The sequence below is a fragment of the Drosophila sechellia genome, unplaced genomic scaffold (genome assembly GCF_004382195.2).
Source record: "Drosophila sechellia strain sech25 unplaced genomic scaffold, ASM438219v1 U_161, whole genome shotgun sequence".
NCBI lineage: Eukaryota > Metazoa > Arthropoda > Insecta > Diptera > Drosophilidae > Drosophila > Drosophila sechellia.
Genome location: NW_022611101.1, coordinates 102883 through 130234, shown reverse-complemented (window position 1 = coordinate 130234; position 27352 = coordinate 102883). Strand labels below are relative to the sequence as shown.

At 39.9% G+C, this 27352-nt stretch overlaps 8 long non-coding RNA genes across 19 annotated transcripts; all 8 read right to left on the bottom strand.

The window, feature by feature from the left end:
* Positions 1–201: 201 nt before the first annotated feature.
* LOC116802541 lies at positions 202–1005 on the bottom strand. Its single transcript, XR_004362802.1, has 2 exons — positions 825–1005; positions 202–764 (listed from the first exon to the last, which is right to left on the bottom strand). It is a non-coding gene; the product is annotated as an uncharacterized LOC116802541 (long non-coding RNA).
* A 4236-nt stretch (positions 1006–5241) lies between these two features.
* On the bottom strand, positions 5242–5452 carry LOC116802545. The gene is made up of 2 exons (XR_004362808.1): positions 5408–5452; positions 5242–5355 (listed from the first exon to the last, which is right to left on the bottom strand). It is a non-coding gene; the product is annotated as an uncharacterized LOC116802545 (long non-coding RNA).
* A 30-nt stretch (positions 5453–5482) lies between these two features.
* On the bottom strand, positions 5483–14921 carry LOC116802539. Of its 10 annotated transcripts, none has more exons than XR_004362794.1 (8): positions 14880–14921; positions 6949–7380; positions 6862–6887; positions 6630–6714; positions 6465–6549; positions 6345–6412; positions 6267–6291; positions 6117–6134 (listed from the first exon to the last, which is right to left on the bottom strand). It is a non-coding gene; the product is annotated as an uncharacterized LOC116802539 (long non-coding RNA). The 10 variants fall into 10 exon arrangements; XR_004362793.1 differs by lacking the exon at positions 14880–14921 and adding an exon at positions 7466–7502; XR_004362799.1 differs by lacking the exon at positions 14880–14921 and adding an exon at positions 6773–6803 and having other exon boundaries at positions 6949–7433.
* On the bottom strand, positions 11658–12998 carry LOC116802542. Of its 2 annotated transcripts, XR_004362804.1 has the most exons (5): positions 12687–12998; positions 12360–12619; positions 12096–12299; positions 11910–11985; positions 11658–11854 (listed from the first exon to the last, which is right to left on the bottom strand). It is a non-coding gene; the product is annotated as an uncharacterized LOC116802542 (long non-coding RNA). The 2 variants fall into 2 exon arrangements; XR_004362803.1 differs by lacking the exons at positions 12096–12299; positions 12360–12619; positions 12687–12998 and having other exon boundaries at positions 11910–12089.
* LOC116802546 lies at positions 13336–14028 on the bottom strand. The gene is made up of 3 exons (XR_004362809.1): positions 13492–14028; positions 13409–13434; positions 13336–13350 (listed from the first exon to the last, which is right to left on the bottom strand). It is a non-coding gene; the product is annotated as an uncharacterized LOC116802546 (long non-coding RNA).
* A 95-nt stretch (positions 14922–15016) lies between the features above and the next one.
* Positions 15017–15305, bottom strand: LOC116802540. The gene is made up of 3 exons (XR_004362801.1): positions 15216–15305; positions 15095–15162; positions 15017–15041 (listed from the first exon to the last, which is right to left on the bottom strand). It is a non-coding gene; the product is annotated as an uncharacterized LOC116802540 (long non-coding RNA).
* Positions 15306–19113: 3808 nt separating this feature from the next.
* On the bottom strand, positions 19114–19947 carry LOC116802543. Its single transcript, XR_004362805.1, has 4 exons — positions 19813–19947; positions 19550–19751; positions 19364–19412; positions 19114–19309 (listed from the first exon to the last, which is right to left on the bottom strand). It is a non-coding gene; the product is annotated as an uncharacterized LOC116802543 (long non-coding RNA).
* Positions 19948–21779: 1832 nt separating this feature from the next.
* On the bottom strand, positions 21780–22582 carry LOC116802544. 2 transcript variants are annotated; one of them, XR_004362807.1, is made up of 5 exons: positions 22556–22582; positions 22204–22485; positions 21991–22134; positions 21873–21927; positions 21780–21811 (listed from the first exon to the last, which is right to left on the bottom strand). It is a non-coding gene; the product is annotated as an uncharacterized LOC116802544 (long non-coding RNA). The 2 variants fall into 2 exon arrangements; XR_004362806.1 differs by lacking the exon at positions 21780–21811 and having other exon boundaries at positions 21849–21927.
* Positions 22583–27352: the final 4770 nt, after the last annotated feature.

Genomic DNA, 27352 nt, shown 5'->3' with positions numbered 1-27352 from the left:
TGACCAGGAACCTGAAAAAGGTACTCCAAACCCCATACATTTTAGCAACGACAGCCCTCCTACCACCAGCAGGGCTGCTAGAGCCAGCTTCAAGTCAAGACTCATAGATGAAGCCATGCAATCGCCAAGGAACTCCAATCCTAACTCACAAAAAGGCTTCTCGGACGACCACACTTCAAACCTAGCAAAAAGAGTCGACAATTTAGAGAAGAAAATTGACAGTTTATTGGCCTTAATCATACAAGGAAGAGATTACAATCTTGACATGGAAACATCCATTTAAACCCACATCTCTTTATATCTATTCTAACGACATCTATATCCGATGAAAAGCGCACGTCAGTCTGCTCCCAAACTCATGCAAGGTCATCACCTTCCTCGACCCAGCCTAACTTTCCTGGAATATAAATTCAATTAGATAATCGCAATAAAACATAAACAATACTCTCACCTCAACGCATCCGGATGAACAAGCCTAAGACAACGCACTCTAGCTGAACCTGACGAAACGATGCGGGGAAAATCAACCAGGACATAATCGACGAATCGGTAGATCGATATGAAAAGGATTAGTGTGGCAGAAACATGATGAATAAGAGGCGACTCGCCGCAGCAATTTATGCACAACGTCACTTACCTGAATCTTCTTGCCACACAGTCCCTGGTAGTATCTCTTATCACCGATACAACCTACTTGCATGCTGCGCTGCAATAGACGGGCCGATCCCAGAACGACGAGCGCCTACATTAATTGACGCTAAAACCTGAAAACAAAACAATTAACCAATAAAAAATTAAACAAAACAATCAAATATTGCTCTTACCTCCTTGACCACAGCCTAATGGTGATCCAATGCAACCTACAAGAAGAGGCGGTCTCCACAATAGAAAAACAAAACCGGCAGCTATCGCGATTATAAACCCAAAAAATTGACAACTTTACGACGCCGTCTCCACCTCTTGATGCCACTGCACGTTTAAGGATCACTAGCGCGGAGCTGACACCATTTTTTAAAAGTCTCAAAATCCGTCTCTAAAATGCATAATTTTCCGCAGTATGGTACGTTCAATTATTTTCCGATAACCTGTAAAGAAAGGAAAATCAATAAGAATATGATGCAAAATTAATAAAGGACTCACAGAAAAACGTAAAACTTGCGAGGTAAACAAGCAGATACAGATATGCGATTCCATCATCCTGACGCCACGCACGTAAATCCTTCAACGCAACCGACAACAAGAGACAGGCACCGCAAAAGCAAAATAAAATCGCCAATTTTCGCGATTATAAACACAAAAAGTTGACAATTTTATGATGCCGTCTCCATCTCCTGACGCCATTGCACAAATAAGGATCATTTGCGTGGCACAGATGCCACATCAATATGCTGAAAAATTTGTCCTTAAATTGTATATTTCTCCTCAGTTTTGTATCCTCGACTAATTCTCTCCTAACCTGCAATGAAAGGAAAATAAATAAGAATGCGATACAAAAATTACTCAAGGACACAGAAATAATAACAAACCGGACAGACAAAGTAGCAGAGGCTAGTGAACGGCTCCATCCTGCTGACGACAAGCACGCAGCTCCAGCTTCTAGGACTCCAACTATTGAAACAAGGGAACACAAGCTATTACTGGGATAAATATATTTATAATATAATACTTATCTAATTGACAACTTGATGACTCCAAAACCGTGGCATTCCAGCTGCAATTTGCACAATAACAAAGATCATCCAAGTCAGCTCCTACAAAACGTACCTGAAAAGCAAAAACAAAATCAACGCAATTATAAAAGCTACTCAATACTCACCCCAGACAAGCTTCCTTTAAGTACCTGAAAAACAATAATAAACGCAATTATATAAACATTTATACCCAAATATAATACTTACCTTAAATTAAAATCCACTCAACGTACCTGAAAAAACAAAAATTAATGCAATCATAAAAAACTGATAACATATATAATACTTACCAAACACTATTTTTGCATCCATTTCCATGCCTATTTCTTCGCGGCGGCCCTCTGCAACAAATCTCGAACCGGCGGCCCCAAGCTGCCACACCTGGCGACAGGGCCACAAGATGCGGCGCACCTGGCTTCTCTCGGTGATAGACCGAGCCACAATCCTCTCTGACGACTTCTTTGCCACGAGACGACTCCTCCACCATATAGCCAGCAGCTCTCAAAAAATGCAATGACAGCTGCGTGGGGCAACACATCGCAACTCCTCTTCCTGATGAACGGCAATTCTATCTGCAACATACTCAAACAATTGCATAAAACTGCCACTGACGATACAATTGATACTCACCAAATGACGGCGGCGAGGGATGCTGAAACCGAGAACAAATCACCTGCAACTCCGGCCGGACACACTTGTTGCCAGCGGCCCACTTCCAACGGCCGCAATAGACGACTGCCAAAATGCAACAAAAACTCACCTGTAATGACTCCTAAGGCTCCACAGCGACTCGATGCTTCCGTCCTTCTGGCGGGGGTATCTGAAAAGAAACAAATTATACAATGTTAGTCCTAAATTTCAATGTTTTTCGTAAAATCATTACATTTTATTAATGTAAACAAAACATGCAAGACGATAATGTAACCAGTCCATGTCTTTGACTATAATCTAAAGCCTACAAAAAAAAATACTAACTTAACATTAAATACTAACTATGTCCAAGCCCCAAACTCACCCCATGCAATGTAAAATTCGAAATTTCAAATAATTGTTCTATATATTACACACACTGTAATCAAAGGCAAAATAAATTGTGGATGCGGAACAGAACTCATTCTGTCTCCGTACCTCCACCAGTAAAGTTATGAAAAAACACAATCAAAAAGCAACCCCGACCCTGCTGGCCGATTAAAAAGGACAATGAAGACAACCGCCTAAGAACTGACTACCCCTGGACCAGGACCTTAGATGAAAAAGCTGAAGCTTTTGCAGCCCACCTTGAGTCCCGCTTCAAGCCAAATCAAAATAATGACGCCAAAGACAGGGATTTCGTCAGAAGTGAATTAGAAAAATTCAGATCTTTAGATACGAACGGCGAATCTGGTAACAGCACCTTCAAGCCAGTCACGCTGGCCGAACTAAATGAGCTGATAAACTCACTGGAATTAAAAAAAGCCCCAGGAACTGACAATCTTAACAACAAAACCTTAAAAAACCTACCCACCAAAGCCAGATTATACCTAATACTTATTTATAACAACATCCTGAAAATTGGACATTTCCCAAACAAATGGAAGCACGCAAGCATCTCAATGATTCCCAAACCAGGGAAATCACCTTTTGCTCTAAATTCCTACCGACCAATTAGCTTACTCTCTGGCCTTTCTAAACTACTCGAAAGAATACTACTGAAACGACTGTACGACATTGATTACTTTGCCAAAGCAATCCCATCCCACCAATTCGGATTCAGAAAGGACCACGGAACGGAACATCAGCTAGCCAGGGTGACTCAATTTATTCTAAAAGCCTTTGAAGAGAAAGATGTCTGCTCTGCCACTTTCCTTGACATTACGGAAGCCTTTGACAGAGTCTGGCACGACGGCCTACTATATAAACTATCCAGACTTATTCCCAGATACCTATTTGACCTACTTGAAAACTATTTATCTAATAGAACCTTCTCTGTCAGGATCGACGGTGAAACGACGTCTAGGATAGGTAAAATTAGAGCAGGAGTTCCTCAGGGCAGCATACTGGGCCCGGTCCTCTACTCAATATACTCATCTGATATGCCCTACCCAATCGTAAAAGACTATATGCGCCACATATCCTTCCCCGATTACAACCAAACAAATACTATCTTAGCTACATATGCAGACGATACCATAATTCTTAGCCGGTCTAAATATACCAATATTGCGATTAACCTAAATCAAAATTACCTTAATGTTTTCTGTAGATGGTCAAAAAAATGGGACATAGCAATTAATGCAAAAAAAACTGGACACATTCTCTTCTCCCTAAAAAGAGAAGTAACAAATACATACACTCCTCCAACAATTAATGGACAAAGAGCCGCCAAATTAAACAAGCAACGCTATCTCGGGCTCATGCTAGATAGAAAACTGACCTTTGGGGCACACATAACGCTGCTAAAAGGAAAAACTATAGCTGCTTACAAAAAATTAGAATGGCTAGTAGGAAAAAATAGCCACCTACCTAAAAACGCAAAGGTTCTCCTCTGGAAACAAATTGTCTCCCCAATCTGGCATTACGCCATTGCAATATGGGGCTCTCTGGTATCGGACACCCAAGCAAATAAAATTCAAACAATGGAAAACAAATTTATCAGACGAATCATTAACGCCAGCAGATATACGAGACAAGCAACCATTAGGACAATTTATAACATTAAATCATTCGAGGAAATTTTTGACAAAGCAAGCCAACGCTACGCCAACTCCCTTACTGACCATGAAAACCCTCTAATATATGACCTCCTAATCAATGCCTACAAGCCTACCAGACTGGAACCAAGCAGAAGCAGATACGCCAAGCAATTTTCAAAATATTTCCTGCCTCTTCAACAACACCAACCAAAACCACCTGCGGAACCCACCTATAGCTCCATACATGATTATACAAAAAACGAGGAAGCTGAAATAGTCGTCAAAATGAGAACCAAATACAGACAGACCCTTCCAACACTCCTCCTGATTGCTGACCAAGAATTAGAAATAAGGCAATCCATAGCTGAGAAAATGAGAGTGGAAAAGGAAAAAGCCGATAGGAGAAAAGCTTTAGAGAAGGGACCACCAGACAGATGGTGTGAACTTGAAATAAATTATTACAGCAAATTATTCAGAAAAGGACTAAGGACCAGAGAGGAAATTCTTGAATTAATGCTCGGACAACCCACCTCTGTAATCAAAATAGTAATAAAAAAAAAAAAAAAAAAAAAAAAAAAAAAAAAAAAAAAAAAAAAAAAAAAAAAAAAAAAAAAAAAAAAAAAAAAAAAAAAAAAAAAAAAAAAAAAAAAAAAAAAAAAAAAAAAAAAAAAAAAAAAAAAAAAAAAAAAAAAAAAAAAAAAAAAAAAAAAAAAAAAAAAAAAAAAAAAAAAAAAAAAAAAAAAAAAAAAAAAAAAAAAAAAAAAAAAAAAAAAAAAAAAAAAAAAAAAAAAAAAAAAAAAAAAAAAAAAAAAAAAAAAAAAAAATAGTAATCCCAGACTACGAACCCGAAACTGACCAAAATAAACAGTCTTCATAAATTAATAAAAGCAATTAAAACCAAAATACATTTATTTACAATTAATTAATAATTTATTAAGATACAAGCTACAAACTATAATCGACTGATATAACATTAGCTGCACCCAACGCACCTGAAAACATAAACAATATTAATGAAATTATAACAACAAACATAATACTTACCTCCAGATTAATCGCAAACTTGTGGAATCCAAAGCCACGGCATCCAGCAGCGATGGCCCTAATATTAGCTGCTACAAACGTACCTGAAAACTAAAACAAATATTAATGCAATTATAACTACAAACTTAATACTTACCTCCAGACTAATCGCAAACTGGTACCTGAAAACAAAAACAAATATTAATGAAATTAAAATAACAAACACAATACTTACCTCTAGACCTTGGCATACCAGCTGAGACGGCTTTAATATCAGCTGCTACAAACGTACCTGAAAACTTAAACAAATATTAAAGCAATTATAATAACAAACACAATACCTACCTCCAGATTAATCTCAAAAAATTCAGAAAAGGACTAAGGACCAGAGAGGAAATTCTTGAATTAATGCTCGGACAACCCACCACTGTAATCAAAATAGTAATCCCAGACTACGAACCCGAAGCTGACCAAAATAAACAGTCTTCACAAATTAATAAAAGCAATTAAAACCAAAATACATTTATTTACAATTAATCACTAATTTATTAAGATACAAGCTACAAACTATAATCGACGGAAATAACATTACTGCAACCAACGCACCTGAAAACATAAACCAATATTAATGAAATTATAAAAACAAACATAATACTTACCTCCAGATTAATCGCAAACTTGTAGAATCCAAAACCATTGCATTTAGCAGCGATGGCCTTAATATTAGCGCTACAAACGTACCTGAAAACTAAAAAAAAAAAAAAAAAAAAAAAAAAAAAAAAAAAAAAAAAAAAAAAAAAAAAAAAAAAAAAAAAAAAAAAAAAAAAACTAAAACTAAAACAAATATTAATTCAATTATAACTACAAACTTAATACTTACCTCCAGACTAATCGCAAACTGGTACCTGAAAACAAAAACAAATATTAATGAAATTAAAATAACAAACACAATACTTACCTCTAGATTAATCGCAAACCTTGGCATACCAGCTGCGACGGCTTTAATATCAGCTGCTACAAACGTACCTAAAACTTAAACAAATATTAAAGCAATTATAATAACAAACACAATACTTACCTCCAGATTAATCTCAAACGTGAAGAACTCAAAAACCACGGGATCTCAGCTGCGACGGCCTCAATAAAAGCTGCAACAAATGTACCTGAAAACAAAAAACAAATATTAATGCAATTATAATTACAAACTTATTAATGCAATTATAACAACAAATTTAATACTCACCTCCATATTAATCGCAAGCTTGAAGAACCCAAAAACCACGGCATCACAGCTACGACGGCCTCTAAATTAGCTGCTACAAACGCACCTGAAAACAAAACAAAAACAAAAATTTAATACAATTTAAAAACAAACATAATACCCACCTTCAGAACAGCCTTTAAAAAAAAAACACACCTGAATAACAATAATTAATACAACTATATAAATAAACAAATACAAACATAATACTTACCTCCAAATATCGTTCAGCCTGGGCCCCTGAAAAATACAAAAGAAAACCAATGAAACCACAAAAACAATTAACAAATGTAATACTTACCTAAAATTTATCTTTACATTCAATTCCATGGCCCAAATCGCTGCTACGGTCCCCGACAACAATCCTTGACCCGGAACATCCTGAAACACCATGACCTCTTCCGATGCGGCGGTCCTCGGCAACTTTTCCTGATCTGGAAGCTCCTAGCTGCCAGTCCCGACGCAATGGCCACAGGACGCGGCGCACCGTGCAACCTTCGTTTCCACCACCATGTTGACAGCAGCTCCATTACATCCCAATGACGGCTGCGCGGGATTCTAGCTTCTTCAAAACTTATGCAACTGCTTGCAACACCGACCGGGACGAGCTCGTTGCAAGCGGCGCTCCTCCAGCGGCCACAACAAATCACAGCCAACACACTACAGGCGCCTGCCCGTGATGACTCCTGACGATTCCAACGACTCGGCGCTCCTGTCCTTCTGGCAGGGGTACCTGAAAATAAATAAATTAAACAACAATGATAGTCAAAATTGCAAAATCTATTGTAAAATAATCCAATTGTTAAATGTAAACAAACCATGCAAATTTTAAAATGTTACCAGTCCATGTTACTGTTGAAATTTAAACTAACAAAATACTACATTAATACTAACTATGTCCAAGCCCCAAACTCACCCCATGCAATGTTAAACTCTAAATTCAAATAATTGTACCTACATATTGCATAAATGTAATCAAAGGCAAAATAAATTGTGGATGCGGAACAGAATTCATTCCGTCTCCGTACCTCCACCTACAAAGTTAAAATATAAATTCAATTAGATAATCGCAATAAAACATAAACAATACTCTCACCTCAACGCATCCGGATGAACAAGCCTAAGACAACGCACTCTAGCTGAACCTGACGAAACGATGCGGGGAAAATCAACCAGGACATAATCGACGAATCGGTAGATCGATATGAAAAGGATTAGTGTGGCAGAAACATGATGAATAAGAGGCGACTCGCCGCAGCAATTTATGCACAACGTCACTTACCTGAATCTTCTTGCCACACAGTCCCTGGTAGTATCTCTTATCACCGATACAACCTACTTGCATGCTGCGCTGCAATAGACGGGCCGATCCCAGAACGACGAGCGCCTACATTAATTGACGCTAAAACCTGAAAACAAAACAATTAACCAATAAAAAATTAAACAAAACAATCAAATATTGCTCTTACCTCCTTGACCACAGCCTAATGGTGATCCAATGCAACCTACAAGAAGAGGCGGTCTCCACAATAGAAAAACAAAACCGGCAGCTATCGCGATTATAAACCCAAAAAATTGACAACTTTACGACGCCGTCTCCACCTCTTGATGCCACTGCACGTTTAAGGATCACTAGCGCGGAGCTGACACCATTTTTTAAAAAGTCTCAAAATCCGTCTCTAAAATGCATAATTTTCCGCAGTATGGTACGTTCAATTATTTTCCGATAACCTGTAAAGAAAGGAAAATCAATAAGAATATGATGCAAAATTAATAAAGGACTCACAGAAAAACGTAAAACTTGCGAGGTAAACAAGCAGATACAGATATGCGATTCCATCATCCTGACGCCACGCACGTAAATCCTTCAACGCAACCGACAACAAGAGACAGGCACCGCAAAAGCAAAATAAAATCGCCAATTTTCGCGATTATAAACACAAAAAGTTGACAATTTTATGATGCCGTCTCCATCTCCTGACGCCATTGCACAAATAAGGATCATTTGCGTGGCACAGATGCCACATCAATATGCTGAAAAATTTGTCCTTAAATTGTATATTTCTCCTCAGTTTTGTATCCTCGACTAATTCTCTCCTAACCTGCAATGAAAGGAAAATAAATAAGAATGCGATACAAAAATTACTCAAGGACACAGAAATAATAACAAACCGGACAGACAAAGTAGCAGAGGCTAGTGAACGGCTCCATCCTGCTGACGACAAGCACGCAGCTCCAGCTTCTAGGACTCCAACTATTGAAACAAGGGAACACAAGCTATTACTGGGATAAATATATTTATAATATAATACTTATCTAATTGACAACTTGATGACTCCAAAACCGTGACATTCCAGCTGCAATTTGCACAATAACAAAGATCATCCAAGTCAGCTCCTACAAAACGTACCTGAAAAGCAAAAACAAAATCAACGCAATTATAAAAGCTACTCAATACTCACCCCAGACAAGCTTCCTTTAAGTACCTGAAAAACAATAATAAACGCAATTATATAAACATTTATACCCAAATATAATACTTACCTTAAATTAAAATCCACTCAACGTACCTGAAAAAACAAAAATTAATGCAATCATAAAAAACTGATAACATATATAATACTTACCAAACACTATTTTTGCATCCATTTCCATGCCTATTTCTTCGCGGCGGCCCTCTGCAACAAATCTCGAACCGGCGGCCCCAAGCTGCCACACCTGGCGACAGGGTCACAAGATGCGGCGCACCTGGCTTCTCTCGGTGATAGACCGAGCCACAATCCTCTCTGACGACTTCTTTGCCACGAGACGACTCCTCCACCATATAGCCAGCAGCTCTCAAAAAATGCAATGACAGCTGCGTGGGGCAACACATCGCAACTCCTCTTCCTGATGAACGGCAATTCTATCTGCAACATACTCAAACAATTGCATAAAACTGCCACTGACGATACAATTGATACTCACCAAATGACGGCGGCGAGGGATGCTGAAACCGAGAACAAATCACCTGCAACTCCGGCCGGACACACTTGTTGCCAGCGGCCCACTTCCAACGGCCGCAATAGACGACTGCCAAAATGCAACAAAAACTCACCTGTAATGACTCCTAAGGCTCCACAGCGACTCGATGCTTCCGTCCTTCTGGCGGGGGTATCTGAAAAGAAACAAATTATACAATGTTAGTCCTAAATTTCAATGTTTTTCGTAAAATCATTACATTTTATTAATGTAAACAAAACATGCAAGACGATAATGTAACCAGTCCATGTCTTTGACTATAATCTAAAGCCTACAAAAAAAATACTAACTTAACATTAAATACTAACTATGTCCAAGCCCCAAACTCACCCCATGCAATGTAAAATTCGAAATTTCAAATAATTGTTCTATATATTACACACACTGTAATCAAAGGCAAAATAAATTGTGGATGCGGAACAGAACTCATTCTGTCTCCGTACCTCCACCAGTAAAGTTAAAAAAAAAAAACGATTATGCGTGACCACCAATCTCAAGTCTCCCAGCATTTTCCCACCCCTCACCACACCCGTTTTTCAAAGCAAGGCAGCCAAATCTGTATATGAGGAATCCAAAACTAGGAATCTACACTCACACCAGCCGTTACCCTGCAGCACCAATGCTCCTGCACGCAGCGCAACGATGCCACCTCCTCAAAATACAGATGCTGAGCTGCCACCTTGGAAACTTGTGCCACTAAGCTGCAGAGCTCCACCCATACTTGTCGACGATGTTAAAGAAATTGTCCCGCTCCTGGAAAAACTAAATTATACAGCAGGAGTCTCCAGCTACACTACCAGGGCAACTGAAGGGAACGGGGTCAGGATTCAGGCTAAGGACATGACCGCCTACCACAAAATTAAAGATGTCCTTATAGCAAACGGCTTTCCCCTATTCTCCAACCAGCCAAAGTCCGAGAGGGGCTTCCGAGTTGTAATCAGACATCTCCACCACTCCACTCCATGCTCGTGGATTGTCAAGGAGTTGCTGACGCTCGGATTCTCAGCGCGCTTCGTCAGAAACATGACGAATCCGGCTACAGGTGGCCCCATGCGAATGTTTGAAGTGGAGATTGTCATGGCCAAGGACGGCAGTCATGACAAAATTATCTCACTCAAACAAATTGGTGGGCAAAGGGTGGATATTGAAAGGAAAAACAGGACACGGGAGCCGGTCCAGTGCTACAGATGCCAGGGCTACAGGCATGCCAAAAACTCATGCATGAGGCCACCAAGATGCATGAAATGCGCTGGCGATCACCTGTCATCCTGCTGCACTAAGCCAAGAACCACCCCTGCTACCTGCGTCAACTGCTCTGGAGAGCACATTAGTGCATACAAGGGATGCCCCGTTTACAAGGCCGAAAAACAAAAGCTTGCGGCTAACAATATCGACATAAACAAAATACGTACAATTAAAGACGCAACTAACAACTTCTATAAACGTCAAGGCCCTCCTCCACGCAATAACACCCCACGGCTTCCACACAGCTCAACAATCCTGAGCAGATCAATTGCTGAAGCACGCCAGGAGGCTGCCAGAAAGTCGGTGTCAAATCCTTTCCGACAGAACATGAATGACAGAAGGCCACGCTTTTCCTCCCATGACACTGCCATTCAGACGCGACTGAATAAATGGCGCCGAAACACTAATAAATTACCCAAAAAGGGTAGGATTACATCAAAAAATAATGCAAAGACAAGACTTGCATCCAAGACAAGCAACCCAGCGCAAAGACACCTGGAAAATTACCAGGACATGCTCCGAAAACAAAGGAGTGAAGAAAATGACCAGGAACCTGAAAAAGGTTCTTCAAATCCCACGCAAGTTAGCAAAGACAGCCCTCCTACCACCAGCAGAGCTGCCAGAGCTAGCTTCAAACCAAGATTTATTGATGAAGCCATGCAATCGCCAAGAAACTCCAATCTTAACTCACAAAAAGGCTTCTCTGACGGCCCCACAACAACCTTAGCAAACAGAGTCGACAACTTAGAAAAGAAAATTGACATTTTAATGGCCTTAATCTTACAAATAAGAAACAATAATCTTGACATGGACACATCAAATTAAATCTATATCCTCTTACATCTAAATAAACGATATCTTTATCCGATGGAAAAGCGCACGTCTGTCTGCTTATAAACCTCCTCCACTGTCACCACCCTTCTCGACGCAGCCTAATTTATCTGGAATAATAATTCAATTAGTGGATGGCACAAAAACAATAAACAATACCCTCACCTCAACGCATCCGGATGAGCAATCCTAAGACAACGCACTCCAGCTGATCCTGACGAAACGATGCGGAGAAAACCAACTAGGACATAAAGGATGAATCGGTAGATCGATATGAAAAGGATTAGTGTGGCAGAAACATGATGAATAAAAGGCGACTCGCTGCAGCAATTTATGCACAACGTCACTTACCTGAACTTTCTTCGCCACACAGTCCCTGGTAGTATCCCTTATCACCGATACAATCTACTTGCAGTGCTGCGCTGCAATTGACGGGCCATATAAGCTGCCTATGCTCCGATCAGGGCACCTTGCGCGGAGCAGCAAAATCTATCCTTCCTGCTACTCTGATAATCTTCCAGATCGACGAGCGCCTACATTAGTTGACGCTAAAACCTGAAAACAAATCAATTAACCAATAAGAAAATAAACAAAACAAATAAATAAAGCACTTACCTCAATAACCAGAGCCAACTGGTGATCCAACACAACCATCAAGAGAAGACCGGCTCCGCAAAAGAAAAACAAAATCGCCACCTTTCGCGATTATAAACACAAAAAACTGACAACCTTACAACGCCGTCTCCATCTCCTGATGCCACTGCACTCACAAGGATCACTATCCCGGAACAAACTTCATATTAAAATGAATTAAAATCCGTCTCCAAATTGTATAAATCTCCGCAATACCGTTTTCTCAATGACTTCCCGACAACCTATAAAGAAAGGAAAATTAATAAAAATATAATACTAAATTAATCAAAGACACAGAAAATTGCAAACCTGACAGGCAATCCAGCAGATACAAAAATTCGCCCTCATCCTGCCGATGATGCGCACGTAAATCAGGAGACGGGCCTCACTATAGCAAAACAAAATCGCCAACTTTTGCGATTATAGATACAAAAAACCGACAATTTTATGATGCCGTCTCCATCTCCTGACGCCATTGCATAAATAAAGAGCAATTGCGTGGCGCAGATGCCACACCAACATCCTGCAAAACATGTCCTTAAATTGCATATTTCTCCTCAGTTCTGTATCTTCAACGAATTTTCCGCTAACCTGTAATGAAAGGAAATTAAATAAGAATGCGATACAAAAATTACCCAAGGACACATAAATAATAACAAACCGGACAGACAAAGTAGCAGATACTATTAGCCTGCTCCATCCTGCTGACGACAAGCACGCAGCTCCAGCCTCAAAGACTCCAACTATTGAAACAAGGGTACACAAGCTATTACTGGGAAATTTATATTTAAAATGTAATACTTATCTAATTGCAACTTGATGACTCCATATCTGCGGCATCCCAGCTGCAATTGCACAATAACAAAGGTCCTCCAAACCAGCTCTTACAAAACGTACCTGAAAAGCAAAAACAAAATCAACGCAATTATAAAAAATACTCAATACTCACCCCAGACAAGCTTCCTTTAAGTACCTGAAAAACAATAACAAACGCAATCATATAAACAAATATACACAAATATAATACTTACCTTAATTTAATTTCCACTCAATGTACCTGAAACAACAAAAATTAACGCAATCATAAAAAACAAATAACATATATAATACTTACCAAATACTATTTTTGCATCCATTTCCATGCCTATAACGTTACGACGGCCCTCTGTAACAAATCTCGAACTGGCGGCCCCAAGCTGCCAATCCCGACGATATGGCCACAAGACGCGGCGCACCTGGCTTCATTCGGTGATAGATCGAGCCACAATCCTCACTGACGACTTCTCTGCCACAACGAGACGAACTCCACCATCATAATGCCAGCAGCTCTATATAAACGCAATGACAGCTTCGTGGGATTACATTCTTGCCACTAACGATACAACTTACCTTAATCAAATGACCGCGGCGAGGGATGCTGAAACCGAGAACTACTAACCTGCAACGCCGGCCGGACATACTTGTTGCAAATGGCCCACTTCCAGTGGCCGCAACAGACCACTGCCAAAATGCAACAAAACTTACCTGTGATGACTCCTGAGGCCCTCAACGATGCGGTGCTCCTGCCCTTCTGGTGGGGGTACCTGAAAAGAAATAAATAAAACAATGTTAGTCTAAAATTTTAATGTTTATTGCAAATAATTTCATTTTAAAAAAAAATGTATACAAAACAAGCATATGATAATGTTACCAGCCCATGTCACTGTTATAATCTAAAGCCTACAAAGAAAAATACTAACTTAACATTAAATACTAAAATATGTCCAGCCCCAAACTCACCCCATGCTATGTTATACTCTAAAATTCAAATTATTGTACCTACATATTGCATTTATTGTAATCAAAGGCAAAATAAAATTGTGGATGCGGAACAGAATTCATTCTGTCTCCGTACCTCCACCTACAAAGTAAAATGAAACTATAACAACAAACATAATACTTACCTCCAGATTAATCGCAAACTTGTGGAATCCAAAGCCACGGCATCCCAGCAGCGATGGCCTTAATATTAGCTGCTACAAACGTACCTGAAAACTAAAACAAATATTAATGCAATTATAACTACAAACTTAATACTTACCTCCAGACTAATCGCAAACTGGTACCTGAAAACAAAAACAAATATTAATGAAATTAAAATAACAAACACAATACTTACCTCTAGATTAATCGCAAGTGGTCTAATATTTACAATTAATCCCTAATTTATTAAGATACAAGCTACAAACTATAATCGACGGAAATAACATTAGCTGCAACCAACGCACCTGAAAACATAAACCAATATTAATGAAATTATAAAAACAAACATAATACTTACCTCCAGATTAATCGCAAACTTGTAGAATCCAAAACCATTGCATTCCAGCAGCGATGGCCTTAATATTAGCTGCTACAAACGTACCTGAAAACTAAAACAAATATTAATGCAATTATAACTACAAACTACTACAAAACATAAACCAATATTAATGAAATTATAAAAACAAACATAATACTTACCTCCAGATTAATCGCAAACTTGTAGAATCCAAAACCATTGCATTCCAGCAGCGATGGCCTTAATATTAGCTGCTACAAACGTACCTGAAAACTAAAACAAATATTAATGCAATTATAACTACAAACTTAATACTTACCTCCAGACTAATCGCAAACTGGTACCTGAAAACAAAAACAAATATTAATGAAATTAAAATAACAAACACAATACTTACCTCTAGATTAATCGCAAACCTTGGCATACCAGCTGCGACGGCTTTAATATCAGCTGCTACAAACGTACCTGAAAACTTAAACAAATATTAAAGCAATTATAATTACAAACACAATACTTACCTCCAGATTAATCTCAAACGTGAAGAACTCAAAACCACGGGATCTCAGCTGCGACGGCCTCAATAAAAGCTGCAACAAATGTACCTGAAAACAAAAACAAATATTAATGCAATTATAATTACAAACTTATTAATGCAATTATAACAACAAATTTAATACTCACCTCCATATTAATCGCAAGCTTGAAGAACCCAAAAACCACGGCATCACAGCTACGACGGCCTCTAAATTAGCTGCTACAAACGCACCTGAATACAAAACAAAAACAAAAATTTAATACAATTTAAAAACAAACATAATACCCACCTTCAGAACAGCCTACCTAAAAAAAAAAAAAAAAAACACACCTGAATAACAATAATTAATACAACTATATAAACAAACAAATACAAACATAATACTTACCTCCAAATATCGTTCAGCCTGGGCCCCTGAAAAATACAAAAGAAAACCAATGAAACCACAAAAACAATTAACAAATGTAATACTTACCTAAAATTTATCTTTACAATCATTTCCATGGCCCAAATCGCTGCTACGGTCCCCGACAACAATCCTTGACCCGGAACATCCTGAAACACCATGACCTCTTCCGATGCGGCGGTCCTCGGCAACTTTTCCTGATCTGGAAGCTCCTAGCTGCCAGTCCCGACGCAATGGCCACAGGACGCGGCGCACCGTGCAACCTTCGTTTCCACCACCATGTTGACAGCAGCTCCATTACATCCCAATGACGGCTGCGCGGGATTCTAGCTTCTTCAAAACTTATGCAACTGCTTGCAACACCGACCGGGACGAGCTCGTTGCAAGCGGCGCTCCTCCAGCGGCCACAACAAATCACAGCCAACACACTACAGGCGCCTGCCCGTGATGACTCCTGACGATTCCAACGACTCGGCGCTCCTGTCCTTCTGGCAGGGGTACCTGAAAATAAATAAATTAAACAACAATGATAGTCAAAATTGCAAAATCTATTGTAAAAAGATCCAATTGTTAAATGTAAACAAACCATGCAAATTTTAAAATGTTACCAGTCCATGTTACTGTTGAAATTTAAACTAACAAAATACTACATTAATACTAACTATGTCCAAGCCCCAAACTCACCCCATGCAATGTTAAACTCTAAATTCAAATAATTGTACCTACATATTGCATAAATGTAATCAAAGGCAAAATAAATTGTGGATGCGGAACAGAATTCATTCTGTCTCCGTACCTCCACCTACAAAGTAAAAAAAAAAAAAAAAAAACTCACGGGTCCGGCAATTCCCTGGTTAATTCCGTCAATATTAACCAGAAGAAATTGCCTGCAAATCAAAAGAAAAGCCCAATTAACTTTTCTTGGGTAGCCTTTAATTTCTTTAATTCCCTTTCTCCAAATATGAAAGAGAATATAAACGCTAAAAATGCCCAAAGAGACCCCCTCTCGATCACCAATACTGCTGCAGCCAATGTTGGCGCCAAAAGCAGCATCTCGAAGGGGAAATCGCCATCTTCTCCTCCACTCTCTTCACAAATACACAAGCGAAATTCACTCCCCACAATGACTCACACAAACACAGCCGCACTCACAAACACCGACGCTACTCAAAGAGAGTTCAAATCCACCACAGCGACCTGCACTAATGCAGCTGCAGCCACTAATACGGACACAGAATTAAGAGGCGCCAAACCGTGCGACGCTATGGGAAATTTCCCCTCTCTCCCACACACCGACAGCGCAGAGAAAAATCTCAGCTCATCCACCAAAATTGGACGTAATGCTTCTTCCCCTCCTTCTTATACACACATACAAATAAATAAAGCCGCCGAAACAAATTTAGAAAGCTGCTCTAAATCTCCCGCGCTTGCCAATTCAAAAACTCAACCCAACAAAGCCAATGATATTGACAGTGGTGAAATTGCTCCACCACTTATACAATTTAACGAAAGCAAGCAGGAGGAAAGACCAAGTACAACTGCCAAAGCTTTCTGGTCTATTTTTAACCCTAAACCGGACACTTCTAAACTCAGCCTAAGCAAAAAACCCACCATTCGCTCTGTAAATACTGGGAAAAGAAGCATTTCCCCTCATCAAAGGAGTGCTTCTTTACGCCCTGATGCTCAAGGTGATTTAAAAATAAAATCCAACAACAGATCCATGCCCACAGTGGTGAATTTAACAACAGCTCGTACCCTTAGTCGGCCTGCTGCCAAGCGGGACTTATTTAAATCTCCGTCCAGGAGCCCAGACGAGCAGCTCATGAGTTTCTCGGAAATGGCTGCTGGAACTGGTCCAATCTTTGTGGCACCCACAGTTCCGGCTCCTCTAACGAAAACTCCGGCCAAGAGGACAAACGATGATTTGGACTGCTCCAGTTTCAGGACGCCAAATAAACGATTATGCGTGACCTCCAATTTCAAATCTCCCAGCATTTTTCCACCCCTCACCACACCCGTTTTCCAAAGTAAGGCAGCCAAATCTGTATATGAGGAATCCAAAACCAGGAATCGACTCTCACACCAGCCGTTACCCTGCAGCACCAATGCTCCTGCTCGCAGTGCAACGACGGCACCCCCTCAAAATACAGATGCTGAGCTGCCACCTTGGAAACTGGTGCCACTAAGCTGCAGAGCGCCACCCATACTCGTTGACGACGTCAAAGAAATTGTCCCGCTCCTGGAAAAGTTAAACTATACAGCAGGAGTATCCAGCTACACTACCAGGGCAACTGAAGGGAACGGGGTCAGGATCCAGGCCAAGGACATGACCGCCTACCACAAAATCAAAGATGTCCTTATAGCAAACGGCTTTCCCCTATTCACCAACCAGCCAAAGTCCGAGAGGGGCTTCCGAGTAGTAATCAGACATCTCCACCACTCCACTCCATGCTCGTGGATTGTCAAGGAGTTGCTGACGCTCGGATTCACAGCTCGCTTCGTCAGAAATATGACGAACCCGGCTACAGGTGGGCCCATGCGCATGTTTGAAGTTGAGATCGTCATGGCCAAGGACGGCAGTCATGACAAAATTATCTCACTCAAACAAATCGGTGGGCAAAGAGTGGATATTGAAAGGAAAAACAGGACACGGGAGCCGGTCCAGTGCTACAGATGCCAGGGCTTCAGGCATGCCAAGAACTCATGCATGAGGCCACCAAGATGCATGAAATGCGCTGGCGACCACCTGTCATCCTGCTGCACCAAGCCAAGAACCACCCCTGCTACCTGCGTCAACTGCTCTGGAGAGCATATTAGTGCATACAAAGGATGCCCCGTTTACAAGGCCGAAAAACAAAAGCTTGCGGCAAACAACATTGACACAAATAAAATACGTACAATTAAAGACGCAACCAATAACTTTTATAGACGTCAAGGCCCTCCTCCACGCAATAACACCCCTCGGCTGCCACACAGCTCAGCAATCCTGAACAGATCAATCGCTGAAGCCCGCCAGGAAGCAGCCAGAAAGTCGATGCTAAATCCTTTCCGACAAAATATGAACGACAAAAGGCCACGTTTCTCCTCCCATGACTCTGCCATTCAGATGCGGCTGAATAAATGGCGCCGAAACACAAACAAGATACCCAAAAAGGGTAGGACAACTTCAAAAAACAACGCAAAGCCAAGACTGGTATCCAAGACAAGCAACCCAGCGCAAAGACATCTGGAAAATTACCAGGACATGCTCCGAAAGCAAAGGAGTGAAGAAAATTACCAGGAACCTGAAAAAGGTACTTCAAATCCCATGCAAGTTAACAACGACAGCCCTCCCACCACCAGCAGAGCTGCCAGAGCTAGCTTCAAACCAAGATTGATTGATGAAGCCATGCAATCGCCAAGAAATTCCAATCCTAACTCGCAAAAAGACTTCTTGGACGGTCCCACAACTATCTTAGCAAACAGAGTCGACAACTTAGAAAAGAAAATTGACATTTTAATGGCCTTAATCACTCAAGGAATAAACAATAAGCTGGACATGGACACATCCAATTAAATCTACATCTACTTATTTCTATTTAAATAATATATCTATCCGATGGAAAAGCGCACGTCTGTCTGCTTACAAATTCTTCCACTGTCATCACCTTCCTCGACGCAGCCTAATTTATCTGGAATAATAATTCAATTAGTGGATGCACAAAAATAATAAACAATACTCTCACCTCAACGCGCCTGGATAAACAAGCCCAAGACAACGCATTCCAGCTGATCCTGACGAAACGAGGCGGAGAAAATCAACCAGGACATAAAAGATGAATCGGTAGATCGAAATGAAAAGGATTAATGTGGCAGAAACATGATGAATAAAAGGCGACTCGCTGCAGCAATTTATGCACAACGTCACTTACCTGAACTTTCTTGCCACACGTTTCCCGATTAGTATCTCTTATCACCGATGCAATCTACTTGCAGTGCTGCACTGCAATAGACGGGCCATATAAGCTGCCTACGCTTCGCTCAGGGCACTTAGCGCGGAGCTGCAGAATCTATCCATCCGCTACTCTTAAATTCCCTCAGATCGACGAGCGCCTACACTAGAGACGCCAAAACCTGAAAACAAAACAATAACCCAATAAGAAAATAAACAAAGCCAAACAAATAAAGCACTTACCTCAACAAACACAGCCAACTGGTGATCCAACGCAACCAAAAAGAGAAGACGAGCCCTGCAAAGAAAAAACAAAATCGCCATCCTTCGTGATTATAAACACAATAAATTGACAATCTTACAACGCCGTCTCCTCCTCCTGATGCCACTGCACTAACAAGGATTACTATCCCGGAGCTGACATCATATTAAAAATAATTAAAATCCGTCTCCAAATTGTATAAATTTCCCCAGCACCGTTTTTTCAATGATTTCCTGATAACCTGAAAGGAAAGGAAAATTAATAAGAATATAATACAAAACTAATCAAGGACACACAGAAAAATGCAAACCTGACGAGCTCATCCTGCCGATGAAGCGCACGTAAATCAGGAGACAGGCAGCGCAAAAGCAAAACTAAATCGCCAACTTTCGCGATTTTAAACACAAAAAATTGACAATTTTAGGATGCCGTCTCCATCTCCTGACGCCAAAGCATAAATAAGGATAATTTGCATGGCGCAGATGCCACATCAAAATGCTGCAAATCCTGTCCTTAAATTGTATATTTCTCCTCAGTTCTGTATCTTCGACGAATTTTCCGCTAACCTGTAATGAAAGGAAATTAAATAAGAATGCGATACAAAAATTATCAAGGACACATAAATAATAACAAACCGGACAGACAAAGTAGCATATGCTAGTGGACGGCCTCATCCTGCTGACGACAAGCACGCAGCTCCAGCTTCCAAGACCACAACTATTGAAACAAGGGAACACAAGCTATTACTGGGAAAAATATAATTATAATATAATACTTATCTAATTGACAACTTGATGACTCCAAAATCGTGGCATTCCAGCTGCAACAACACAATAACAAGGGCCTCCAATTTAGCCCTCACAAAACGTACCTGAAAAGCAAATAAATCAACGCAATTAAAAAAGCAATTAAATACTCACCCCAGACTAGCTTCCCTTTTAAGTACCTGAAAAACAATAATAAACGCAACAATATAAACAAATATACACCAATATAATACTTACCTTAAATTAATTCCACTCAATGTACCTGAAACAATACAAATTAATGCAATCATAATTAACAAATAGCATATATAATACTTACCAAATACTATTTTTGCATCCATTTCCATGGCTATTCCGTTGCGGCGGCTCTCTGCTACAAATCTTAAAACGGCGGCCCCAAGCTGCCAATCCTGACGCTATGGCCACAAGACGCGGCGCACCTGGCTTCCTTCGGTGACAGACCGAGCCACAATCCTCTCTGATGACTTCTTCGCCACGAGACGACTCCACCACCATATAGACAGCGGCTCTCAAGAAATGCAATGACGGCTGCGTGGGGCAACTCATTGCAACTCCTCTTCCTGACGAACGGCAATTTTATCTGCAATATATTCAAACAATTGCATAAAACTGCCACTGACGATACAACTGATACTCACCAAATGACGGCAGCGATGGATGCCGATACCAAGAACAACTAACCTGCAATCGCCGGCCGGACAAAATTGTTGCAAGTGGCCCACTTCCAGCGGCCGCAACAGACCACTGCCAAAATGCAACAAAACTTACCTGCGATGACTCCTGAGGCTCTCTGCGACGCGGTGCTCCTGTCCTTCTGATGGGGGTACCTGAAAAGAAATAAATAAAACAATGTTAGTCTAAAATTTTAATGTTTTCTGCAAAATAATTTCATTTTATAAATGTAAACAAAACATGCAAGCTGATAATGTTACCAATCATGTCAATGTCTGAAATCCATGCCTACAAAATACTAACTTAAAAATTAATACTAACAAACTATGTCCAAGCCCCAAACTCACCCCAAGCTATGTTAAACTCAAAAATTCAAATTATTGTACCTACATATTGCATTTATTGTAATCAAAGGCAAAATAAAATTGTGGATGCGGAACAGAATTCATTCTGTCTCCGTACCTCCACCTACAAAGTTTTTTTCTCAGATCGACGAGCGCCTACATTAGAGACGCTAAACCTGAAAACAAAACAATTAACCAATAAGAAAATTAACAAAGACAATCAAATAAAGCACTTACCTCAATAAACACAGCCAACTGGTGATCCAAAGCAACCAACAAGAGAAGACGAGCCCTGCAAAGAAAAACAAAATCACCATATTTTGTGATTATAAACACAAAAATTTGACAATCTTACAACGCCGTCTCCACCTCCTGATGCCACTGCACTAACAAGGATCATTATCCCGGAGCTGACATCAAATTAAAAAGAATTAAAATCCGTCTCCAAATTGTATAATTTCCACAATTCCGTTTTTTTTTCCAATGAATTCCTGAGAATCTATAATGAAAGGAAAATTAATAATAATATAATAATAAATTAATCAAGGACACACAGGAAATTACAAACCTGACAGGCAAACCAGCAGACACAAAAATACGACCTCATCCTGCCGATGACGCGCACGCAAACCAGGAGACGGGCCCCGTCAAAGCAAAACAAAATCGCCAACATTTGCGATTATAGATACAAAAATCTGACAATTTTATGATACCGTCTCCACCTCCTGACGCCAATGCTTTAATAAAGATCATTTGCGTGGCGCAGATGCCACACCCTTACGCTGCAAAACTTGTCCTCAAATTGTATATTTCTCCCCTGTCCTGCATCATCGACGAATTCTCTCCTAACCTGCAATGAAAGGAAAATAAATAAGAATGCGATATAAAAACTACTCAAGGACACATAAATAATAACAAACCGGACAAACAAAGTAGCAGACGATAACAGACGGCCCCATCCTGCTGACGTCAAGCACGCAGCTCCAGCTTCCAAGACTTCAACTATTGAAAAAAGGGAACACAAGCTATTACTGGGAAATATATATTTATAATATAATACTTATCTAATTGCAAACTTGATGACTCCAAAATCGTGGCTTTCCAGCTGCAATAACACAATGACAAGGGCCTCCAATTTAGCCCATACAAAACGTACCTGAAAAGCAAATAAATCAACGCAATTATAAAAGCAATCAAATACTCACCCCAGACTAGCTTCCTCTTTAAGTACCTGAAAAACAATAATAAACGCAACTATATAAACAAATATACACCAATATAATACTTACCTTAAATTAAATTCCACTCAATGTACCTGAAACAACAAAAATTAATGCAATCATAATTAACAAATAGCATATATAATACTTACCAAATTCTATTTTTACATCCATTTCCATGGCAATCTCGTTGCGGCGGCTCTCTGCAACAAATCTCGAACTGGCGGCCTCAAGCAACCAATCCTGAAGCTATGGCCACAAGACGCGACGCACCTGGCTTCCTTCGCTCAATAAAAACGCAATGACGGCTGCGCTGGACAACTATTCGCAACTCTTCCCGACGACCGGCAATATGCATCTACAATACAAACAAACTCATTAAACAATTGCATAAAGCTGCCATTGACGATATAATCGGATCTTCACCAAACGACGGCTGCGTGGGATGACGCAGCTGAGAACAAATCACCTGCAACTTGTTGCAAGTTGCCCACTTCCAGCGGCCGCAACAGACCACCGCCAAAATGCAACAAAACTTACCTGTGATGACTCCTGAGGCTCTCTGCGACGCGGTGCTCCTGTCCTTCTGATGGGGGTACCTGAAAAGAAATAAACAAAACAATGTTAGTCTAAAATTTTAATGTTTATTGCAAAATAATTTCATTTTAAAAATGTAAACAAACATGCAAGCTGATAATGTTACCAATCATATCAATGTCTGAAATCCTTGCCTACAAAATACTAACTTAAAATTAATACTAACTATGTCCAAGCCCCAAACTCACCCCATGCTATGTTAAACTCAAAAATTCAAATTATTGTACCTACATATTGCATTTATTGTAATCAAAGGCAAAATAAAGTTGTGGATGCGGAACAGAATTCATTCTGTCTCCGTACCTCCACCTACAAAGTAACACAAACAAAATACGCACAATTAAAGACGCAACTAACAACTTCTATAGACGTCAAGGCCCTCCTCCACGCAATAATACCCCACGGCTGCCACACAGCTCAGCGATCCTGAACAGATCAATCGCTGAAGCTCGCCAGGAGGCAGCCAGAAAGTCAATGTCAAATCCTTTCCGACAAAATATTAACGACAGAAGGCCACGATTTTCCTCGCATGACACTGCCATTCAGATGCGTCTGAATAAATGGCGCCGAAACTCAAACAATATACCCAAAAAGGGTAGGAAAACTTCAAAAAACAATGCAAAGCCAAGACTGGTATCCAAGACAAGCAATCCAGCGCAAAGGCATCTGGAAAATTACCAGGACATGCTCCGAAAACAAAGGAGTGAAGAAAATGACCAGGAACCTGAAAAAGGTAACTCAAATCCCAGCCAAGCTAGCAATGACAGCCCTCCGACCACCAGCAGAGCTGCCAGAGCTAGTTTTAAACCAAGAGTTATTGATGTAGCCACACCATCGCCAAGAAACTCCAATCATTTCCTACAAAAAGGATTATCGGACGATCCCACAAGAAACTTAGCAAATAGAGTCGACAATTTAGAAAAGAAAATCGACATTTTATTGGCATTAATTACTCAAGGAAGAGACAACAATCTTGACATGGATACATCCAATTAAATTACAAATACTTATATCTATTAAAACGACATCTTTATCTGATGAAAAAGCGCACTTCTGTCTGCCTCCAAACTCTCTCAAAACTCAGACTGACGAGCGCCTACAAGAACTGACGCTAAAACCTAAAAATAAAAAACAATTAATCATTAACAAATTAAACAACAATCAAATGCACTTACCTACTTGACCACAGCCAACTGCTGATCCACATCTAACGCAACCGACAAGAGGAGGCGGGCTTCGCAAAAACATAATGAAATCGCCACTTTTCGCGACTATAAACACTAAAAATTAATAATCCTAAGACGCCGTCTCCACCTCCTGATGCCATTGCACTAATTAGGATCACTAGCGCGGAGCAGACACCACATTTAAAAGCTTCAAAATCTGTCCCCAAATTGCATAATTTTCCTCAGGGTGTATCTTCAAAGAATTCCTTCCTAACCTGTAATGAAAGGAAAACAAATAAGAATGCAATACATAAACTAATCAAGGACACATAAATAATAACAAACCGGACAGACAAAGTAGCAGATGCTAGTGGACAGCTCCATCCTGCTGATGACAAGCACGCAGCTCCAGCTTCAAAGATTCCAACTATTGAAACAAAGGAACACAAGCTATTACTGGGAAATTTATATTTAAAATGTAATACTTATCTAATTGCAAACTTGTTGACTCCAAAATTGCGGCATTCCAGCTGCAATAACACAATAACAAGGGCCTCCAACTTAGCCCTCACAAAACGTACCTGAAAATCAAAAAATCAACGCAATTATAAAAGCAATAAATACTCCCAAGACTAGTTTCCTCCTAAAGTACCTGAAAAACAATAATAAACGCTACTATATAAACAAATATACACCAATATAGTACTTACCTTAAATTAAATCCCACTCAATGTACCTGAAACTACAAAAAAAATTAATGCAATCATAAAAAACAAATAACATATATAATACTTACCAAATACTATTTTTGCATCCATTTCCATGCCTATTTCGTTGCGGCGGCCCTCTGCAACAAACCTCGAACCGGCGGCCCCAAGCTGCCACTCCTGGCGATACGGCCACAAGATGCGGCGCATATGGCTTCTCTCGGTGATAGACCGAGCTACAATCCTCACTGACGACTTCACGAGACGAACTCCACCATCATAATGCCAGCAGCTCTACAAAAACGCAATGACAGCTGCGTGGGATTATATTCATGCCACTGACGATACAACTTACCTTCACTAAACTAAACGACCGCGGCGAGGGATGCTGAAACCGAGTACAAATAACCTGCAACACCGGCCGGACATATTTGTTGCAAGTGGCCCACTTCCAGCGGCCGCAACAGACCACTGCAAAAATCCAACAAATCTTACCTGTGATGACTCCTGAGACTTCCCAGCGACTCGGTGCTTCCGTCCTTCTGGCGGGGGTACCTGAAAAGAAATAAATAAAACAATCTTAGCCTAAAATTTTAATGTTTATTGTAAAATAATTTCATTTTAAAAATGTAAACAAAACATGCAAGTCAATAATGTTACCAATCCATGTCATTGTCTGAAATCCAAGTCTATAAAAATACTAACTATAACTTAATACTACTTATGTCCAAGCCCCAAACTCACCCCAAGCTATGTTAAACTCCAAAATTCAAATTATTGTACCTATATATTGCATAAAATGTAATCAAAGGCAAAATAAAGTAGTGGATGCGGAACAGAATTCATTCTGTCTCCGTACCTCCACCTGAAATGTAAAAAATAAAAAAAAAATATACATCAATATAAGACTTACCTTAAATTAAATTCCACTCAACGTACCTGAAACAACATAAATTTATGCAATCATAAAAAACAAATAGCATATATAATACTTACCAAATACTATTTTTGCATTCACTTCCATGGCTATTCCGTTGCGGCGGCCCTCTGCAACAAATCTCGAACCGGCGGCCCCAAGCTGCCAATCCTGACGCTATGGCCACAAGACGCGGCGCACCTGGCTTCTCTCGGTGACAGACCGAGCTACAATCCGCACTGACGACTTCTCTGCCACAACAAGACGAACAGCAGCTCTATAAATACGCAATGACAGCTGCGCGGGATTCATCTTGCCACTGACGATAACCAAATGACGGCTGCGCTGGATGTTGCAACCGAGAACAAAGCACCTGCTACGCCGGCCGGACACACTTATTGCAAGTGGCCCACTCTCAGCGACCGCAACAGATTACAGCCAACTTACAACAAAAACTCACCTGTAATGACAACTAATGCTCCTCAGCGACTCGATGCTTCCGTCCTTCTGGCGGGAGTACCTGAAAAGAAACAAATTGTATAATGTTAGTCTCTAATTTCAATGTTTTTTGTAAAATCACTACAATTTATTAATGTAAACAAAACATGCAAGACGATAATGTAACCAGTCCATGTCTCTGTCTATAATCTAAAGCCTACGAAAAAAAATACTAACTTAATATTAAATACTAACTATGTCCAAGCCCCAAACTCACCTCATGCAATGTTAAACTCTAAATTCAAATAATTGTACCTACATATTGCATAAAATGTAATCAAAGGCAAAATAAATTTGTGGATGCGGAACGGAATTCATTCTGTCTCCGTACCTCCACCTACAAAGAAAAAAAAAAAAAAAAAAACCTACAAAGTAAAAAAAGTAAAGTTTATAAAATAAATTAAATAAATAAATAAAATAAATTAAACAAATAAATTAAATAAATTAAATAAGCAGGAGGATTATATATTGAATAAAACCCAATTCTGTGCGAAGAACAAAAGAAATACGCGAGACACCAACACCAGCGCGCAACCAACCAAACACACTCACGCGCAAACATAATTATATTCGTTCGTCAATAGACAAATTAATTGTTATAAATTGTCTTCCG